This window comes from Panthera onca, chromosome B1 (assembly GCF_046562875.1).
Source record: "Panthera onca isolate mPanOnc1 chromosome B1, mPanOnc1 haplotype 2, whole genome shotgun sequence".
Lineage (NCBI taxonomy): Eukaryota > Metazoa > Chordata > Mammalia > Carnivora > Felidae > Panthera > Panthera onca.
Window position 1 is genome coordinate 169,841,110 of NC_138342.1, and position 22,509 is coordinate 169,863,618.

Below are 22,509 nucleotides of genomic sequence, written 5' to 3' on the forward strand. Positions count from 1 at the left end.
AAAATTTTTTTTTAAAAAAGAGGCCCCAGATATATAAAATATTGCATTGCATACAGCCAATAAAAACTCAGCATGCAAAATTCATAAAGAGTTCCTACAACTCAAATCAGAAAAAGACCAATAAGGGGCCCTTGGGTGGCTCAGTTGGTTGAGCATCCAACTCTTGATTTCAGCTCAGGTCATGATCTCAGGGTCATGGGATGGAGCCCCACGTTGGGCTGTATGCTGAGCATGGAGTCTGCTTAAGATTCTCTCTCCCTCTCTCTGCCCCTCCCCTGTTCATTCTCTCTCTCTCTCTCTCTCTCTCTCTCTCAAAAAAAAGACCAATAAGCCAGCAGAAAGGGGCAGGTGTACCACAGAAAGAGACTGGGAGTACAGATTTCTTGGGAGTTGTACTTGGCTGCCTCTCCAATGCCTTTCAGATGAATGCAAGGATCTCAAACCGTTCAAAGGAGCCCAGAGATGTCACAACCTGGAAATTTGCTCAAAACCAACTATATTCCACTCTTCCACCTTGCCTAGATTCCTCAGGACACCAGACTGGCTAGAGATGTTAACAATTACAGTTACTCTGAATATTCTCATAGTGGAGGCCAATTCTGTTTCCATTATGGAAACTAGGATCTCATTCATTCATTCATTCATTCTTGCATTCAACAAATCTTGGAATGCCTACTTTGTGCCTGGAACTGAGGATATGGAGGGATGTCATCTCCTGGAGCCTTCTCCTCCAAGGCTAACCGTCAATCAGGGTGCCCTCCCAGATGAAGACAAACACCAAGGAAAGGCTCTGGGATCCTACAGTTCAACACACTCCTGTGAGTTTGTAGATTTCTGTTTGTTTGTTTGTTTCCAATTAATTTTATAACTACAGAGAAGTTACAAAAATAGTGCAGAGAATATTCTGTATACCCTGCACCCAGTGCACCTAATGTTAACTAATATCTTGCATGGCCAAAGAACAACGATCAAAACTAGGAAACTAACCTTAATATTATGCTATTAATTAGACTACAGAATTTATTTGGATTTCATGAGTTTTTCCACTACTGCCCTTTTTCTCTTCCAGGATCCAATCCAGGACCCCACACTGTATTTAATTGTCATGTCTCCTTAGCACCAGTCTATTACAGTTCCTCATTGCTACAGATGAGGATTTTGTCTCTCCCCCAAATTCATGCATTGAAGCCTAATCCTCAATGTATTTGGAGCTGGGGCATTTCAGAGATGATTAGGTCATGGGGGTGGAACCTTCATGAATGAGATTAGTGTCCTTATAAAAGAGGCCCCAGAGACCTTCCTCACCCCTTCCACCATCTGAATGCACAGAGAGATGGTGTCCATTATGAACCAGAGAGCTGTTCTCACTAGACACCCAATCTCCCGGCAACTTGATTTTGGACTTTCTAGCCTCCAAGACTGTGAGAAATACATGTCTGTTGTTTATAAGCCACCCAGTCTTAGTATTCTGTTATAGCAGCCCCAAAGGACTAAGACACTCACTTTGTCTTTCATGACTTTGACGTTTTTTGAAGCATACTGGTTAGATACTTTGGAGAATGCTTTCTCATGATTAGACTGAGGTCATGCTCTATTGAGAAGGAGATCACAGAGGTGGCCTGCCCTTCTCAGTGCATCAGATCAGAGGGCATATGATGCTGATCTATTACTGATGATATTGACCTTAGTCACTTGGTTAAGGTGGTGTCTTCCAGGATTCTCCACTGTAGACTTGTTATTTTCCTCTTTGTAATTCAAATATTTGGGAGGAAATATTTTAAGATTATGCAAATATGCTGTTTGTGCTTAAGTTTTGCTGTGGGTTGTTTTTTAAACTCGTCTTTGCATTGGGTTTCATAAGACTGATTACCCCTGACAGCACCAGCCCTGCTGAGCTGCTCAGCTGAGAAAGTACACTTCCTGCTCTTTCCTTTTGTCCGCTGCCCACAATCACAAAGAAGCCACGCTGTTCCTGGGGTATTGTGTGGGTGTATAATATATGAAATATGAGAAGGAATTGGAAAGAACTTTAAATATGAAGGCAGGCTGGGGGCACCTAGCTGGCTCAGTCAGTGGAGCATGTGATTCTTGATCTTGGAGTTGTGAGTTTGAGCCCCATGTTGGTTGGGTGTAGAGATTACTTTAAAAAAATAAAACGCATTAAAAGTAAATAAATAAAGGTGCACCTGGGTGGCTCAGTCAGCTAAGTGTTCGACTATTGACCTCAGCTCAGGTCTTGGTCTCAAGGTCATGAGTTTAAGCCTTAGGTTGGGCTCTGTGCTGGGTGTTAAGCTTACTTTAAAAAATTAATTAATTCCTTAATTAATTAATTTAAAAATAAAATAAAATTAAAAAATAAAATGAGCCTGGTAGAGTACTGTATTTAAAAAAAAAAAAATGAAGACGGGGCGCCTGGGTGGCTTAGTCGGTTAAGCCTCTGACTTCAGCTCAAGTCATGATCTATGAGTTTGAGCCCGCCGTTGGGCTCTGTGTTGACAGCTTGGAGCCTAGAGCCTGCTTCAGATTCTGTGTCTCCCTCTCGCTCTCTGCCCCTCCCCCACATGCACCCTGTCTCTGTCTCTCTCAAAACTAAATAAACGTTAAAAAAAAAACGAAGACAAGCTGAAGAAGTTAACTTTTTCTTCTTTTAACAACCTGGACCAGTGAAGTCTGAGAGGAAGAGGGTATGATAGGGTAAACATGAACTTGTTTATTTCCTCAAAAACCTGGTGGACTGAGGCACAGTGTTGGGTAAGGAGAGCTTGAAGCATGGGGTTCATTTTAGGAATTAAAGGAAGGAAGCTTGACTCTATAGCATGGAATCCGTGACTCAAGAGGCTACAAGTTTGAAACGTGTAAGTTCTGTGAGGACATGGATGCACATGGATCCTGGATTGGCCCCGGAGTGCAGGGGGCCGGCATCACACAAACCTCGTAGCCACAATGTCTAGCAGCTCGTGGGGCATGGTAAACATGTGTGTGGCTTGGATGGAGGGTCCAAACCAGGCCAGCAGTCCTCAAGTTTCTGTACAAAGATGGTTGGGACCCTGCCTGGCTTCCAGGTTTGGGAATCCATTGTTTACTCTCTTTGAACTACTTGGGCATGGGAGGATATCAGGGCCACTAACACATGCCTCCTTATTCTCCTCCTTGTTTTCATCCTGCCTTAACAAATTCTCCCTCCACCTCCTACTCCAGGTACAGCCTCATCCAACCACATCTTGGGAGCACATTTCATCTGTCTAGGGTAGAATTAAATTAAGGATCTCCCACCAAGAAAGTAATTTGATCTCAGAATTAAATTAGTCCAGAATTCTGGTTCCTGCTATTAAATACTGGCTGTCCCTGTCCCTTTAGGTCTTAGGTACATGCCTGCAGTGGCCACCAACAATGGATGGCCCATCCCAACTCTACTTTGGCCTATGGTTACCTCGTACCTGGAAGGTGATGTCAAGTCTTGGTCCCCTGCCTTTTGGCCTGTTTGTAACCATGGAGACCATGGACTCAATGTTTTTGTTTTTATTCTTCCTCATGGGGTTTTGTGAGATACTACTAGATGATTCTTACAAAGTGCTAAAAAATGGTGTGGGGGGATGGGGTACACAGAAGTGGCTCCCTAAGTTCCACATGTGTCTTTGGAAGTTGCCTTTGAGAGTTCAACCTTAAGTCTGCTTCTTCAGTCTCCCCAACAATTGTGTAAGTTATTTTCCACACTGACACAACTCCTTTCTGCTTACCACAGTTAGAAGGACTGTATTTCTGCAACTGAACTCCTGACAGAGGCAGGGCAAAGAGAGAAATGACCAATAATGTAAGGAATCAAAATAAATTTATGATTTATAATCATAAATATGAAGGTATTTTAGGTTATGAGAAACATGTATAGCACTATGCTAATCAATCTGAAAACACTGAAAACCAGTTAACTTTTCAGAAAACATGAAGATATTCAAATTTACAAAAAACTAAAAACACAAAGAAACAAATAGTAATGGAAACTTGAAAATAATAATAAAGAATTACTTTCTGGACATGTACTAGAGCCAGGTGGTTTTATGAGAAGATGATTTCTAAAATAGCAGGATATTTTATTTAACATCAATTGGTGCGGTTTGTTTGTTTTTTTTTTTATTGCAAGTAAATCCCAGTTTCTCCTACTTGCCCAGAGCTCATCATCCATCCTTAACTCAAAGGCATTCACTGCTGTATGGATAGGGCAGGGAGGGTGGAACAAGAAAGTGGCTGCTCAGCTTTGAGTTTCAAGGCACATTTTACTTTTTTGGAGAGACAGAGCCTGAATGCCAAAAACACCTGATTTTCAAGAGCCAGATTTTTGAGATAGAAGTTATTTTTATTTTGTTTTGTATTTTTAGAAACTCAACTTTACAAATCAATGGCTATAGACAAAATCGCTGAGGACAGAGTTTAGGATCACAAAAGGACAGATTTCTCACCCAAGAGCTGAAGGTGGTATTGATATACACCAAACAGAGTCTCTAAAGAGTGGTCAGCACCCTGGCTGTCTCCTGGTAGAAACCGAGGGGCAGGGTAAGAGAAACCCTGAATAGTTTGAAAGGAGTCCCAGGGCAAAGAGCCCTTAAGGCTGGCTTTCCATGGCCCAACAAGCCTTGGAGAACACAGAACAAAGGGGGTAAAATCAAATGGTTGAGAGGATCATCTGGGTGGATGGCAAGTGGGATTGCCCCCTTACACCCTGGACAGTTGAGAGAAACCAGACAAGCCCCAGGGACCCATAGAAGTAGTGAGTATGCAGGCAAGGAAATCTGGAGAGTCGTGTCAGGACAACAGAGACACAGTATTCATGGGCTCACTGCCAAGCAGATGCTAGAACTGGGCTGGGCACATCTGTGCAGAGGCCCACACGTGGCAACAGGAACCAAAGACAGCAGGTGGCTCCAGGACCAAATAACTCATTGCTTGCTAGAAAGATAAGTCAGCCTCCTAAAATTCAGATCACCATGGGGAAGGGAGAAAGGGGAGGGGGGGAGTGGATTTCAGCTTATACTCTAAATTGACATGTTTCAATACAAAAGTGGCTAAAATTACTAGGTTTTCTCTCATCAGCAGAAATGGAGCATCTTCAACTAACTATCTGATATTGAGAGCTGACAGCTACATATCTGAATCTCTGAACCTGTGCAAAATTCATACTTGCTATAAAAACTTAATGATTACAGATAGTTGCCAAGTCAAAAAAAATGTTCACCATTAGAGAAATATATATAAAGTTTCCCAATACATTTTACAAAACTAGCACAAGTGTGACAGTAAAACCTAGCCAAGTCCAAAAGAGAGTAACTACCAATCTTTCATATGAATAGAAAAGCAAAAATGCCAAATATGCTAGCAGGTCAAACCCAGCAATAAAAAGAATAGTTGGCTATAAGCAGGTTAGCTTTATCCTGGAAATGCAGGGTGATTGAATAGTAATACATCTATTAATGTAATTATCCCTTTAAAAATGATGATCTCAGGGGCACCTGGCTGGGTCAGTCAGAAGAGCATGTGACTCTTGATCTCAGGGTTGTGAGTCCAAGCCCCATGTTGGGTGTAAAAATTACTTAAAAATAAAATCTTAAAAAAAATTATCATCTCAGGGCACCTGGGTAGCTCAGTCGGTGAGCATCCAACTCTTGATTTCAGCGCAGGTCATGATCCCAGGGTTGTGGGATCAAGCGCCATGTCAGGCTCTGCACTGAGCATGGAGCCTGGTTAAGATTTTCTCTCTCTTCCTCTGCCCCTCTCCTCCGTTCACAATTGCTTTCTCTCTCTCTCCCTAAAAAAAGAATAAAAAAAATTATCATCTCCGTTCCAAAAACACATTTGATAATTTCCAATGTCCATTGTTAATACTAAAAACATATATTAATGGAAAGATGCCCCTTGTTCATGGATTGGAAGACTTAATATGGCTGAGATGACTTCCTGGAAATTAAAAAAAAAAAAAAAAGCTTTTGTGCATCAGAGGACACTATCAACAAAATAAAAAAACTCACAAAATAAGAGAAACTAGTTGCAAATCACATATCTGATAAGGGATTAGTATCCAGAAAATATAAAGAACTCTTAAGACTCAACAACAACAAAAACAAACAACCCAATTAAAACATGACCAAAGGACTTGAACAGACATTTCTCCAAATGAGATGTATAAATGGCCAACAAATACATGAAAAGATGTCCAACATCACTAGTTCATTAAAGGCATGCAAATCAAAACTACAATGACATACCATCTCCCACCCATTAGGAGGATATTACCAAAAAATCCCAGAAAATAACAAGTTGGTGTGGAGAAACTGGAACCCCCATGCACTGTTGGTGGGAATGTAAATGGTGCTGCCACTGTAGGAAACAGTATGGAGGGTCTTCAAAAAAATTAAAAATAAAACTATCATATGATAGAACGATTCTACTTCTGGGTATATATCCATTTGAGGAGTGTACCAAGAAGACATGACCAGGTGGTGGAATGGGTTAAATAGATGATGGGGGTTAAGAAATGCACTTGTGATGAGCACCAGGTGACATAATGGAATTGTTGAATCACTGTATTGTACACCTGAAACTAACATAATACTGTATGTTAGAAAGAAAGAAAGAAAGAAAGAAAGAAAGAAAGAAAGAAAGAAATGACCACCAGTTGACCAGTAAGCTGGACCTGGGCAATTGGAGGCTCTCACCCCTTTCCTGTCTTTGGAATGTGTGTTCCACTAGCCTTCTCTGCTCCCAGAAACTGCCCCAAGGATACAACCTCGAGATAGAAATGTGGTGTTGAGACTATCTGGACTGGGTACATGACTAAACCAGTTAAATCCTCTATACAAACCTTTCAGATTCTGGCAGGCAGGTGTAGAGATCTGTTCATCTTGCGTCTGCCCAAGACAGGCCTCGTAAGTAAGTTCCCTTGCTTATCAAATCTGCCATCTACTACGCTAGAGTGGTCTGTCTCTTTCTTTCTCTCCTTGCCCTCCCTGTACCAGGGCTGGTTTCCGATTACACCCAGAAAGTTCCTGAGGACATTGCAGAATAGCAATACTCGAAAGAGATGTAAGCAGGACCTTGAAGAGAGGTTTGCACACTCATGTTCATCCAGGATTATCCACAACAGCCCCAGAGTGGAAGCGACCGAAGTGTCTATCCACAGAGGAATGGATGGACAAAATATGATATATATGATATATATTTATGATGAAATATTATTCAGCTTTTAAGAGGAAGGAAATTCTGACACAGGCTACAACATGAATGAACTCTGAAGATACGATGCTAAGTGAAAGAAGCCAGTCACAAAAGGATAAATACTTTATGATTCCACTCATATGAGCTACTTAGAATAAGTACTCAAATTCATTGAGACAGAAAGTAGAACAGTGGTTGCCAGGGACTGAAGGGAGGGAAAAATAGAGAGTTAGTGTTTAATAGGTAAGGAGTTTCAGTTTCACAAGATGAAAAATGATCTGGGGTGTTATGGTGGTGATGGATACACAACAATGTGAATGTACTTAATGCCACATAACTGTATATTTTAAAATGGTTAAGGTAATGGGGCGCCTGGGTGGCTCAGTCGGTGGAGCGTCCGACTTCGGCTCAGGTCATGATCTCACAGCTCGTGAGTTTGAGCCCCGCGTCAGGCTCTGTGCTGACAGCTCAGAGCCTGGAGCCTGCTTCCGATTCTGTGTCTCCCTCTCTCTCTGCCCCTAACCCACTCTCATTCTGTCTCTGTCTCTCTCAAAAATAAATAAACATCAAAATAAATAAATAAATAAATAAATAAATAAATAAATAAATAAATAAAATACAATGGTTAAGGTACTAAATTTTATGATACATATTTTTTACCATAATTTAAATAAATAAAATTTTAAGTTCATTTATTTGTTTGTTTATTGAGAGAGACAGAGAGAGCACGTGCATGCACACGAGCACAGGAGGGAAAGAGAGAATCCCAAGCAGGCTCTGAACTATCAGTATGGAGCCAGACTCAGGGCTCCAACTCAGGAACCCTGAGATCATGACCTGAGCCTAAATGAAGAGTCTGAAGCTTAACCAACTGAACTACCCTGGTGCCCCTAAATAAATAATTTTTTTAATTAAACACAAAATCTCTAAAAAACTACAACTATATCTAGGTCAACCTTTAACAGGAAGCTCTTTCTAAACATATTAAAATAAGATCTACGTTAAACCAACACATACGTGAAGAAAGTTATAAAAATTTAATATGAAGGAAGTTTGGAATTTTTAAAGAAAATTGACTGTGGAGAGATACCTACATATCTAGTTGAAATAGTTTCATATTTAAAAAATATCCATTACTGGGGAGGCTGGTGGCTCAGTCGGTTAAGCATCTGACTCTTGGTTTCAGCTCAGGTCAGTCATGATCTCACGGTTCGTGAGTTCGAGCCCTAGGTGGGGCTCAGTGCTGCTGGTGCGTAGCCTGCTTGGGATTCTCTCTCCTTCTCTCTCTGCCCCTCGCCTGCTCTCTCTCCCCAAATAAATAAATAAACTTAAAAAAAGATTTAAAAAATATCAATTATCTTCAAATGAATTTATAGATATAAAGTAATTCCAATAAAAATTTGTGAGTGTTTAGTGCAAGTTTAGAAAATAAGTCTAAATTTCTTTTGGAAGAAATCAATACAGCAGAATTGTCAAGAAATTTTTTGAAACAAATGTTAATGGGGTGTGGAAGGGAGAGAGCAAGTCTTATTTATTTTTTTCCTGTAAAGCTAGGATAAATAAAACATTATGTTTCTGTTACAAGAATAAACAGCTCCATGAGACAGACATGAAAACCTAGGAGCAAATCTAAGTATGGATGAATATTTAATACATAATGAAAGTTGAGATTTAAATTAGGGAAGTACAGAGGCTAGGATAATGGGCTATTCAGAAAAAAAATTAATTCCAGACAGTTCAAGTCATTAAACATGAAATATGAAACTATAAAAGAATGAGGAAAAAATAATATAAAATATTTATATGATATTGGGGAAAGAAAGGCCTTGTTATGATTTAAAGCAAAGAATAAAGCCAAAAGCAAGAAATGGATGTCTCTTAAGAGAGAAAACTCTGAAAGTTCTGAAGGCCCATTTACAAGCGTAAAATTATTAAATAAACAAGATAAAAATCAAGCGACAAAGTAGGGGATAATATTTACAACAAATGACAAAAGATTAATACTCTTGATATATAAAGAGTCATTATAAATCAATATGAATAAAGTACCACTGCCCTGAAAAATGAGTAAAGGTCACAAACAATTAAAAAAAAAAACCAAACCATGACTGGGGCGCCTGGGTGGCTCAGTCAGTTAAACGTCCAACTTACGCCCAGGTTATGATCTCATGGTTCATGAGTTTGAGGCCTGCGTCCAGCTCTGTGCTGACAGCTCAGAGCCTGAAGCCTGCCTCAGATTCTGTGTCTCCCTCGCCCTCTGCCCCTCTCCCGCTCATACTCTGTATCTCTCTCAAAAATAAATAAACATTTGAAAAAATCATAATAAAAAAATAAATAAAAAACATGACTGAAACAATGCTCCTGCTCACTGGCAACAAAGATAGCAAAGTCGAAACTAGGTACGTTTTGATGCATAATAAATGCCAAAAGCCCTAACCCAGAAATTCTACCAGGAATTTACTGAAGGAAATGCAGCATTATTTGTCTTAGCAATAGTTTGGAAACCATACAAGTAAGTTTAAAAGGAGGGCATGAGATTTTTTTTTTAACTGATTGTCTTTCATGTAGAATATAAACCATTAAAAATAATGTAAAAAACAGCAAGTGCTATGGAAAGATACACACACTTATATATAGTAGGGTCCGAGGAGGAACTTGAAGGCACACTCAAATTATTTGGGATGAATCAAGGGGGGGATTAGTAAAGGGGCTACTAACAAAGGTGAGGGCAGGGTACCAGGGAATCGTAAGGGGTGGGTGGTGAAGTAACAGAGCCTGGGAACAGCAAACTAGACCTCAAGGACTTTGGGGAGGGGAGGGTGAGGACTAGAACAAGCTCAGGGAGGTGCTTAGGATGCAGGATTCGAGGACACATTCCCCCTCAGGGTCGTGCAAGAGACAGTGAGTGCCTCCTCACATGTTTGTGCCGGAGGCACCGGCCTCACCCTATCCTAGTCCTGGCCCTGGGGGAGGAAGCTATTAAAGGAATCCAGAAGGAAGATCCTGTAGAAAAGTCTGCAGGGAGAGGAGCTGTGACCTTTAACAGGGGGCTGGAGGCAGCCCAAGGTGACCCACAGAGAGGCTGCCTGAGAAAAATACCTGCTCTCACTTTGCTCCCATCGTCTCATCTTCCTGCAAGGCTTCCTTCCTCTCACCAGACCCACCTGGAAGCCAGAGGGCAAGGCTGCTTTATAGTCGGCCTCCTCCGGGACAGACCACAGGACAGAGAAACAGTGGATCCAAGGGGGCACAGAGACTTCCATAGAACAACATAAGGTTAAGCAACACACAGGCAAGTTCCAAAGCACTATCTAAAATCTGATGCCCATTTTTACGTAAATTTTATTTAGTGGGATACCTGGGGTGTAAGATTACATTATGGTTGATTTTTAGATAGTTTTTGCTTTTATATGTATTTGATATATTTAATGGAATGAATGTCATAAAAAGAAAAAAAGGGAAACATTCCAAAAACCGTATATAGGTTATGGCCTTAAGATGAAGCAAAAAGCCTCGATGAAAAAAGTCAAAATATTTACAGGGGTTGCTTTTGGATTCTGAGTGTGTAAAGAGAGGCATGGCTATTTCTGGGGGGCAAGCATGCGAGTTTTGTTTTTGTGTGTGCATCCTAATCCTTTTCTTTCTTTGAAAATGTCCTGAAGTGAATGTCTTGCTGTCATAAATCCAGAAGCTACATTCAATAAGTAGATCGGAGAGAGAATAGATGGGTAGAAGACGCGAGAGGAGAGAGAAAAGAATCTCCATAAATAGCCACCTGTCCTTCATGTGAGCTGACATCTCAAGCTCACTTATATTTATCTAATGTGTAAAATGATATGATTTCTCAAGGCCCTTTTGCTCTAAAATTCCTTTTAAGGAAGAAACACAACCCTTTTCTAACAGACCTCATAACCTGCGGTCATGAGACAAGGCGGAGCAACCCGCGGCTTAGGAAAGTAGAGTACAGACACGGAGGAGGAGCTGGGAGCGCCACCTCCCTGCAGGCACGGGCATTACAGCTGACTGCTAAGGGTCCTGTTCCCGCTCCAGGACACGCTGTTCTCGGCGTGCCTTCTTCCTGAGGCCATACGCTGACCGCCGCTTCGTTCCCTGACCACTTAGAATTCATGTTGACTGTCTTCTACAGTCTCCTGTCTTCTAAAACTACAACGCTTGCCGACAGAACTCCAGCGGAATCCACCTTCTTGCCTTATCTTTCCGTAAAGGTTGTTGAGATATGGTAAGACACAGAGACATGCAGAGGGCTGTCTTCAAGGAAGAAGTTTATACTCACAGACCCCTGGAAACGGGAGCCAAGGCGCACCCACCATGCAGGGCCACACGGGGAAGTGCGAGTTTCCATCAGAAGGCAGAGGAAGCAAGGGAGAAGTAGGGGGAAATGTGGGCGATAACTTTTACTATGGCTTCCGTGAGAAAGGCAGTGCAAGGCCATGAAAGCAGATTGAAGATTGGCTCGTTGAAGAATTTTATGGACTCTAGGGCAGAGGGCTGTCCCTAGTCATCTGGTGCTGGACCCTGAGGCGATTAGGGCAGGGGAAGAATGGCCCTGAGGGAAAGAAACAGTCCTTTAAGAGTCCTATTAAGGAGGTGGTTTGGGGGTGTGAGCTCTGGATTGGTTGGTTTGCGTATGGAAGTGATGCTCGCAGGCAGGTCGTTTTCTATCTCTAGGAGTTAGCTGGCCGTGGGAAGGGCTCTCTAGGATCAGCCAGATGTTAAAACATGAGAAAATCCAGCAAATCAAAAGGCATGATTAATACAGGGGTAAAGGCTCGACCCCCCCTACCCTTGCCCTGCTTCCGGGAAAGCTCTGAAGGGCCACCCTAGCTCCACAGCTCCCAGAGGGCTCTGCCCAGGCCTTTGTGACCCTGCACCACACTCCAGCTTCTGACTGTACCCAGTCACTGCAATAGCTGTACTTTCTCCTGGAGATATGCTCACCCTATTGCCTCTGGGCCTTTGCACGTGTGTCTTGTTTGCTCTGTCAGGTGCTTCCTCAACACCCTTGACTTCTTCCCCCTGCCTGGCTAGCCCCCTTCTCAGCTTCCTGTCTCTTTTCAAGTCACTTCTTCAGGGAAGTCTTGATCCCCTGTCGCCTCCCTTCATAGGCAGCCCTTACTAAATTATCCCTGAGTGAATAGAAAGTGAATAATGGTGGAGGCGCCACTCTTTTCATCATAGAACCCCCTCCTCTCCACTGAGGCAAAGACAGAAAAGCAAAGGAAGAGACCCATGGCGAGTACTGGGCCACACTGGTGGCTCCGGGGAGGACAGTGGGGGAGGGGAAGCCAGGGGTGGGGGGCAGAGTTAGAGAGGCTGCACCTGCGGAAGGAGGGGCAACACAGCAGTTTTTCTCCTCTTTCTGAGCTTCTATTCCTAAACAAAGACAGGCTTGTCCTGTTCTCCGCAGCCTCCTGGCCCACCACTTGGGACAGATGAAACCCACCCCATGCACCAGCTTTGCCTGGGGAGTCACTTCCTCACTCTGGGGCCTCCAGCCAGCTCTGATGGGAGTCATGTGATCACTTTGGTGTGCATGACAGCTCCCCAGAGTGATGCTTTGAGGGGTGACCTTGCTGCCCAGGACAGAACCAGCTCCTTGCGAGCTTGCTGATGTATGTAAGGGTTGGGCTGCTTCCTGGGCCTGGGGAATGGGGTGGGGTGGGGTGGGGTGGGGCAGGGGCAGGGGCACACTCGATTTTTCTCCACAGATATTTGGCCCCAATTTTCAGGTCCAGGTTACATAACACCTGAGGAGAACTACACTCCCCTGTCACCCACACCTTTTCCCTTTCTGTGGAGCATTTCACAAGCGCAGCTGCTTCTCAGAGAAGGTCTATTTTGGGAGCTGTTTTCATTTGACCTATATTAAGCACAGTCACAAGGCAGAGGCAAGTTGCGGGGTGCAGGGTGGCCTGCTTGCTCTTTGTGCTTTTTTAGTGTTACGGGTGAGAAAACCAGACAAGCTGGTGCCCACAGCTCTGGAGCTGAGACTCAAGTGGCCCAAGGATCTCACCACGGCATCAAGCTACAGAAAACTCTAGGCTCAGAGAGTCCACCTGTAATAGTGCAGCCCCATGGGGCCGCGTCCCCAGTTCACAGCTCTGATTTGCGTCCCCCTGAGGCCCTGCTAAAAGATAATACCTTAGTCACTGCAACAGTGGTCAGGGAAAAATTTAGGCTCCCTGCAGGCCCAGAATCTACCAGGCCAGGAAGAGTCCTGGCCTGTGAAGCGCACCCGGTAGAGTTGTAATTGGTCATCAAGCCCCTCCATAGGGAATTGTTACTAATTGAATCACATGACCAGCAGGGGGAGAGAAAGGGCTGCAGGGAGCCATCTGGCCCAGGCACTGTGCACAAATAGGTACCGCTTGGCGTCCCCTGCACTTTGAGGGCCTGTGGAGAAAATGACAACAGAAGTGATTAACTCGCTAAGTGCCCCATTTGCCCCTCTTCAATGGGGGTATCTCCTGCACCACCGTTTTCCCCCTTGCACCTCTTTTTGTCTTCCTAGAAACAGAGGCCCAGTTCCACGGTCTAAAGTTCTGACCACGCTTCGGATCCCCAAACCTGCCTGTCTGGCACCTCCTCTCTCCTGAGGGTCCGGCCCATATCTGCAAACAGTTGTCCCACTGATGCATCACATTCAGAAATGCAAAGCAGAACTGCCCGCCTCCTCCACACTCACGTCAGCCCCCACCCCAGGGAGCTGCTGTCCGCCTGGTCTCCCACGTGCCCCACACGTGTCTGCCTTTGACAGGCAGAATGGACACCGACGGGGACCTCCCTAGCCAGCTGGCGAGATGCTGGTGTTGCATCCCCTCAGGACTGCCGGGAAAGAATCCTGGCTTTGTACTGTGCAGCTGGGCCTGTGCCCACATCCCTTGCAATCCAGTCAGCCAATCGCTCCCCTCAGGATGCTGAGTGGTCGTGCTCGCCCGCCTGAGTGATCAGGTGACTCCCCCTAGAGTTGGGAAGCAGCGAAGGAAGTGGGGAGGCCACTCCCCTGGGAGAGCTGGTAGATGGCCTTGGTGAGGAGGGGGAGGGACAGAGAGAGGCTGTGGCAGCCGAGGTGGCTGAGGTGTGAGCCAAGTGCCAAAGTGAAAGGAAATTTTAAAGCTTCAGTTTTTGTCTTTGAGGGGTGGCAAAACTGGGGATGGAGGAGAGAATGGGTAGCACATTCTAGGCAGGGACACAGCCCTGAAAAGGAACAGAGGTGGGGTCAGGCAAAGCCCATCCCTCACACAGGGTACGTGCGATGCTCTGAGAACACAGCAAAGTGGGGGGTGGGAGAAAATGGCGGAGCCAGCTTGAGGAGGCTTGAATCCAAAGTATCCTTCCAGCTGGGCGGCCCCTTTCCTTCCTCTGATCTCTCTTCCCATTCCCTGGGACAGGACAAGTCCTACCCCCCCCCCCCCATTACCCCAAGGGGCTCCTGGAGTGGGAGTGTGGAGGCAGTAAGACACTTTCTGCAGGCTGAGACAGAGACCGTGGCAGGCAGAGGACTGCGGACCACCCAACGGGTCTCCCAGGGCAAGGTCTCCTCTCTCCAGGGGCAAGGATGCCTGGGAGGTGGGAAAGCCACGACAAAAGGACAAAAGGAAAGGACCGTGAAAGCACAGCCAAGTAGAGGCAGTGGGGGGATTTGAGAAGAAAAATCCATTTTGCTTCATTAAGGAATAAAGAACAGGCAATATCATTTTCTACTCAATGAAATACTAAAAAGAAAAATAATGGGGTGGGGGGAAGGAGAAATCCCAAGAAGGAATAGTGTCATTTTCAGTTGGAGTAAATGTCAGAAGCATTGTTTCTGTTGATATGGCATTATCAGTAGAACACTTTTTTTTTTTAAAGAAAAAAATACATATCAAGATGCAAGTTCTCACTATTTAATTCAGTTTCTCCTGTTTCTGCTAATTTAGAAATGTTCCAGTGAAGAAATAAAGGCTCCTTTTGCACCGACAACATGCTACTCAAAGGCAGGAAAATGACTTTCACCCCATAATTCCGGCACTCAATAAACACTTGTTGAAAGAACAAATTTGCAAAGAAAGAAGCTCCTTGACAGTTATGAATTAACTCCAGAAGAACTGGTTAATTCCATCATAGTGTATCCATTGGTGATAATATTAGGCAACTGTTAAAAAGGTATGGATTAAAAAAAAAAAAAGCTGTAAAATATATTTGGAGACAATTCAGGAACTATGAGTATCAACTGGGTAGTACATGATATGAAAGAATTTTTGTTAATTTACTTCAAGGTGATGATGGTTTTGTGGTTATTTATGTAGGAGAATGCATGTTAAAGTATTTCAGAGTAAGTGTCATAATGTTTATGTAGGGGCCAAGGACAGCTACCCTAAGATGGGCCACTTTAGCATGAAGATGATTTTGAGTTAAAAGCAATCAAAACCAGGTGTGCCTGGGTGGCTCAGTCGGTTAGGCGTCCAACTTTGGCTCAGGTCATGATCTCACAGTTTGTGAGTTCGAGCCCCGCGTCTGGCTCTGTGCTGACAGCTCAGAGCCTGGAGCCTGCTTCAGATTCTGGGTCTCTCCATCTCTCGGCCCCTCCCCTGCTCATGCTCTGTGTCTCTCTGTCTCTCAATAATAAATAAAAACATTAAAAAATTAAAGAAAAAAGCAACCAAAACCCAGCAGATTCAGGAAAATCTCTTTACCTCCCCCTCAACTGCCTAAAAAGAATTTAGGTGGAGGAAGAGAGCTGTCACCATAGAGAACTACATTATGATGTGAACCAAGTGTTCTAGACAGGGAGGAACCTTGGAAAGCCTGTTTGATCTAAGTCCTGTGAGTTGTTTCTGAGTGGCCTGAGTGCCCCCCCCCCAGCCCTGCCCCCTCCACCACCCAGCCAACATTGTTTACCAAACATTTACTCTTTATCATCTTCCTGTGAATTGCATCCCTTCCCTTTGAAGTCCCAGACCCCTGCCCCTTTTCCTAAGTGCAGGTGACAAGTACCTCATTCTGTCTGCCTGTATTTGAAATTCCATGTTGGTGTGGATTCCCCAAGCACATGAAAAAAAAAAAAAAAAAAAAAAGGATTTTCTCCTGTTAATCTGTCTCAGGTCAATTTGATCTTAGTCCAGCTAGAAGGACCTCGAAGATGTTCCTCCCCAACATCCACAAGTTATTTTGAAAAGTTTTGGCCAAAAAAACCCCATGAAAAATGTTAACAATCGTTAAATCTTGGTAATGAGAATGAGTATTTATTAAACTACTTCTTTTCAATTTTTCTGTATGTTTGAAAATATGTACAATAAAAAATTTTTAAATATTACGTATACCATACAACATGAGGCTAGAATCAAGAAAAAAATCTAGTATCTTTTAAGACTGATAAAAAAGCAAGACATGTATAAAAAGCAATAACATGGAGATAGAAGAACTGGAAAGAATTGCTACTCTGATGTTGAAATTATGGAAGACATCTTTTTTTGGATTTTTGGTTTTTTGAAGTAGGGTTCACGCCCAGCACAGAGCCCAATGAGAGCTCTGTGAATTCACAACCCTGAGAGCAAGACCTAAGCTGAGATCAAGAGTCAGACACTTAGCCAACTAAACCACCCAGGAAGATACCTTTTATTTAACTTCCTTTTATGTTTTGTTATCTTTGAAAAGCATGTTTCAAAGCTATTTGCAATAAGCAACTCACTGCCTAACTTCCTATATCCTTTATTTATTGTCATGATCTATATCCATGTTAGTATGCCTACTTTATTAGCCTTTTATGCACCAAGTTATTTAACACATCAACTTGCAACTTTGTGTTTCAACTTGAGTTACATTACCTTTTCTTTTATCACTGGCCTATGCGATTCAATAAAACAATTAAAATACTGTTTGTACCTTATGCAAAAACTACCCGCATTTATTGCTTTAGTGACATTTTACAGCTGAAGAGAAAGACTTGGCAAAACGTCTCCTTCTTTCTGTGCTACCTTTCCTCCCTCAACATTAACTGATTTGTTTATTATTTTGGTTAATAATTACTTTTTTTTTTTTTGCTTCTGCCCCCATCCCCTATGAAAAGTATTAACATACTTATTTTTTAAATCTGGAAAATACTAAAATATACAGAAAGAAAAATTTAAGACCCTTCATTTCAATATCCAGAAATAACTAGTTTACAGTTGGTGATATCTCTTTCCATGCTTTTTCTCATGTATGATTTTTTCTTTATTAGTTGAGATCACGCCGATAAACAACCAGGTATCCTGTGGGGTGTGTGTGTGTGTGTGTGTGTGTGTGCAATAAACGTTTAATCTTATGAATATATCATCAGTTCTTTAAAACCTCCCCTGTTGTAGGGCACTTAGGGCTCTAGACTGAATGTTTCCCCCACCACCACCCCATTCATATGTTGAAACCTCATTGTCTTTTTTTTCAAAAAAATTTTTAATGTTTATTTATTTTTGAGGTGGGGGAGGGGCAGAGAGAGAAGGAGACACAGAATCTGAAGCAGGTTCCAGGCCCTGAGCTGTCAGCACAGAGTCGGATGCAGGGCTCGAACTCACAACGGTGAGATCATGACCTGAGAGGAGGTCAGACGCTTAACTGATTGAGTGCCCAAAAACCTCATTCTCAATATGATGGTATTTGCTTTGGGAGGTGATTAGGAGCCCTTGGGAATGGCACTTGGGCCCTCTAAAAGAGACTCCAGAGAGATCAACGCCCCCTTTCACTGTTATGAGAACACAGAGAGAAGATGGGTGTTTACAAACCAAAAAACCACGAGACATGGACTTTTACTAGATCATCCTTCACATAAATCTTTTCCTGACTTGTGATTATTTCCCTAGATTTTGTTTTCTTAGAGTTTTCTTGGATCAAAGTATATGTGTTCTTTTGAGCCTCTTAATACATATGTAAAAGAGGGGAAAGATACTTTCCCTCTGCCTTTTAGGTTTAGTTGCTAAGCCTGCAAATTAAACCAACAAAAGGCAGAGTAACAGGGGGGAAAGGTTTTTTGGGGTACACGTGGGAACCAACAAATGAAGTGGCTGGCTTGTTAAGTTGTTAAAGTTAAAGGCTTATCTACCTAACTTATTAGGGAAAAGGGAAGGAGGAGAAAAGGCTTCTACAGGAAGAATAAATTTTTTGGTTGTTGTTGTTGTTTGTTTTTTTAAGAAAGACAATGGATTTTCAGAACAATCTCTTTCAGAGATAAGAAAGTTTGTGATGGTGTTTGTCTATCAGGTATGAGTTGCCTTTCTGTCTCCTTCAGGGCCATACAAATCCCCCAGCAAAGAGATTTCGGGTAGGTTTTATTTGATATATTCTGGGAATAGGTCTGCCCTGAAGAAAGAATTTATGGCAGACTTATTTCCCAGAGTCTGCTGCTTTTAGTCAGATAAAGGAAGCTCTGAGAAGCCTTCTTTTTTTTTCTTTTATTAAAAAAATGTTTTAACGTTTATTTATTTTTGAAAGAGAGACAGAACACTAGAGGGGAAGTGCAGAGAGAGAAGGAGACACAGAATCAGAAGGAGGCTTCAGGTTCTGAGCTGTCAGCACAGAACCTGACACAGGGCTTGAACTCACGAGCCATGAGATCACGACCCGAGCTGAAGTCAGATGCTCAACAGACTGAGCCACCCAGCTGCCCCTGAGAGGCCTTCTTTATTCAACTGTTGCCTCTCAAATGTCTTCAGGCATTAAATAATCTTATTTAAAATAATCTTTAGGGGTGCCTGGGTGGCTCAGTCAGTTAGGCGTCCCACTTTTGATCTTGGCTCAGGTCACAATCTCACGGTTCATAGGTTTGAGCCCCACTTCGGAAGCTGTGCTAGTAGAGAGGAGCCTGCTTGGGATTCTCTCTCTCCCTCTCTCTTTGCCCCTCCTCTACCTGTGCTTTCTCTCCTCCCCACCCCCCAAAATAACCTTAAAATAATCTGTATACCAACTCAGGGGTTCTCAGTGGGCCCTCACATATATAATCTGATTGTTTTTCAGAATTGTACTAATTTACACTTCCATCAAGCAGAGGGAGTTGAGTATTATCATTAAAAAATTCTTACTGATTTGATAGATTAAAAATTTATCTAATTTGTACTTTTTAAAAATAACTGAGGTTAAGCCTTTTTAAAAATGTTTCCCTATTTATTTCCTTTTAAAAAGGAAATTATATTTGTGTGTGCTTTGCCTATTTTTTTTTTTTTTTTTTTTTTGCTAAAATTTTTGCTGGTAAATGAAAATCCTTCTGGTTTTAAATGCTCAGTTGTTACATTAGAATATTTATGAGGACAAACAGTGAAAAAATTGTGTATTTATCTTACCAGTGTGAAGAGAAATAAGAATTCATTTAATAGTCAAATTCCTTAATAATTCTAAAAAACAGAAGGGTCAGATCATTTCATCAGGACAATTTTGATTGTTATCTTAGCTAGCTTCAAAGTGAAAGTCTGAACTAATGTCCAATACCAAGTTTTTTTAAAAAACAAACTCTGTGGATATTTAAAATCAGAGCTCCAAATTCCAAGGAATCCAATCTTCTAACAGCTTTGTGTGATGTCCCCAAATACTTGAGAAATCCCAAATTACAACTTCGTGCCTCTGCATGATTACATTAAGCGCATCTCATCCCCTAGCTATGACCCCCAGACAACATATAACATTGGTTCACATCACCTATTTTTAACTTTCCCTTGTCGCCATAAGTCATCAAAGGAAAACACAGAATTGCTCCCAGCTGCTCCTTCTTCCAAGTGTGATACCTTGTCTGCAGAGATTTAAGCCCCCAAACATTGTTCACATTTTAAACCATCTACTGACCTCTGAAATTTAGAAATGTATTTTTCAGAATTTGACTGCAGTATACACAAAAGGTCTGCTTGGGAGAATACGTTTCTTGGTTACAATCTCATTTCCTATTGTAAAAGCTGATTGTCAGTGCCTGGCACGGTGCCCGACGCAACTAATACAATAAATGTTTGTTGGCCGGAGCTGATTCAACCACGGATTCGAGTGAACCATCTTTTTAAACTCTGGTTGTGCTGACATGTACTTTTAACTGGATAGCTCACTAAAAGGAAGAGCGCCACAAGTCTGGCGAGTTACCCTACCGGGAGCTCATTCTCCAGCGGAAGCCTCCTGAGATGCAGTGACCTCCCCACCCCCACCCTCTTCTTTGCTTCCATGGAGCCTTGAGATGCTCTCCTCACTAGGGCTGGCCCTTCGAGATTGTTCCAAGTAGGCTGGTTTTGAGAGCTGAGTCTTTTGCCAGCCCGATTCATTCGAATTAGCCACTGTCCCTGCCAGGAATTCACAGCTGCAGCTGGTGCAGGCTCTTCCTGTAAGGTAGGGGGGCACCAGGGGGGAGCGGGGAGGGGGGAGGCAAGGATGGAAAGGGACCAAAGGTAGGTACCGACCATGCAGCCCCTTTCTCCTCCTACCTGCCGCTGAAGCAGTTCTTATCTGCTCTCCAGGGTCTGCAGAACGAGCAGTAGGCATGCTCTGGCTGGCATGTGCTTATAGGAAAGCGCCAGGTTCTCCAGAGGAGTTTAGGGCCCAAGCTTGGCCCTGAGCCCAGTCAGCTGAGCTCCAGCTCCAGCAGCACTGTGCTGCTCAGCCCAGAGCCCAAAGTCTGGACCACTTCGTGCTCAGGTACAGCTCACGCTTCTGCCCACTCTCTCAACCCCAGGCCTCCCGACCGGGTTCCCAAAGGCCCCAGTCGAAGGTGATGTCCGTCGTTGGAGAGGCTAATCACTTGAGCCTGACTGAGCATTTGTGCAGCCGAGCTGGAAGAGAGAAACCTTCCATTGCTCCCAGTGATCCCCAGCTCTGTTCTCTCAGCATTTCACCTAAGCCATATACGGGAAGAACTCAGAGGCTGCTGGCTCGAGGCTCTTACCTTCGTTTCCATCATTCGGGCCCAGGGCGGGCCTGGGCAAGATGGCAATGCCTGTTTTGAAACCTCTCCCCGGTCTTCTGGCCTTTCCACCTGTTGGCGGAAGACTCTGCTCCAGTATCTTTTTTCCAGCCGTCCGTTACCCCTTCCTGCCTCTCCTTCATTCTCAAGTCTTTTTGATGTACCAAGGTGGAACTAACTACCTCACAAACTAGACTCTAGATTTTGTGCAAACTCCAGTCCATTGGTACAGGCACCATCTTTCTTGTGGATTGCGAGGCACCTTCTGGCTTCAGTTTAGAAATAGTGAGTACCACCAGGGTGCCTGGGTGGCTCAGTCGGTTAAGTGTCCGACTCTTGATTTTGGCTCACAGTTTGTGAGATCCATCCCCGGGTGGGGATCTGTGCTGATAGCCCGGAGCCCTGCTTGGAATTCTTTCTCTCCCTCTCTCTCTGCCCCTCATTGGCTTGTGCTCTCTCTCTCTCAAAACAAACAAACAAACAAACACTGAAAAACAGTAATGAGTATGGTGATTGGTTCGACTGATTAGCTCTCCCCGCCCCCTCCGTGGTGGGTATACAGACACCAGGTAGACACGTTTGCACTAATTTGTAGACTACTTTTATACCAACCCAATGAAATAGAGTTCGGATAGATTTCTTTACAAAGAGCTGAAACTCTGGGGCTGATAATATGGCGATAGTAAAGTATAAGTAAAATGTGGGGGAGAAACAATTGGTGTTGGTGATAGTGATCATAACTATCTTTTTATTTTCTACCTCAAGGAAAAAAGGGTTTTGGTGGAGGCATGACTTATTTATCATTTAATAACTCATTTCACAGGGGTTTTTTTTTGGAATTGGAGTGGGCCCGTTTGGAATTCTGTTGGGGCATAGGGGCCCCTTCTTGATATGCTTATTCCAGGGGATGCACATGAGTCTCTTCCTGACCAAGGATGCACCTGAAGAGTCTGCATGGGCAGGGTCATGGCCATGATCTTGCCAATGGAGACCTCTGCTCCTGAAGAACCAGGTTGGGTGTTTGGGAGGCACACTGAACAATTTCAGAAGAGTGTGAAACACACACTCATTTTTCTTTATTTATTTTCTACTTCTAAATGTTCTACTACGAACCTATAAAGTCAGGAAAAATAAGATTTAAAAAAGAATAATGGGGTGCCTGGGTGGCTCAGTCGATTAAGCATCTGACTTCAGCTCAGGTCATGATCTCACGGTATGTGAGTTTATGTCCCGCATCAGGCTCTGTGCTGAGGGCTCAGAGCCTGGAGCCTGCTTCAGATTCTGTGCCTCCCTCCCTCTCTGTCCCTCCCCTGCTCATGTTCTGTCTCTCTCACTCTCAAAAAAATGAATAAATATTAATAAAAAAAAATTTTTAAAAGAGGATAATGCTCTATGAATGGTGT

General features: G+C 43.3%; 1 long non-coding RNA gene across 1 annotated transcript; it reads left to right on the forward strand.

Moving 5' to 3' along the window:
* Window positions 1–12,937: 12,937 nt before the first annotated feature.
* Window positions 12,938–15,820, forward strand: LOC132691706 (uncharacterized). Its single transcript, XR_013554869.1, has 2 exons — window positions 12,938–14,175; window positions 15,144–15,820. It is a non-coding gene; the product is annotated as an uncharacterized LOC132691706 (long non-coding RNA).
* Window positions 15,821–22,509: the final 6,689 nt, after the last annotated feature.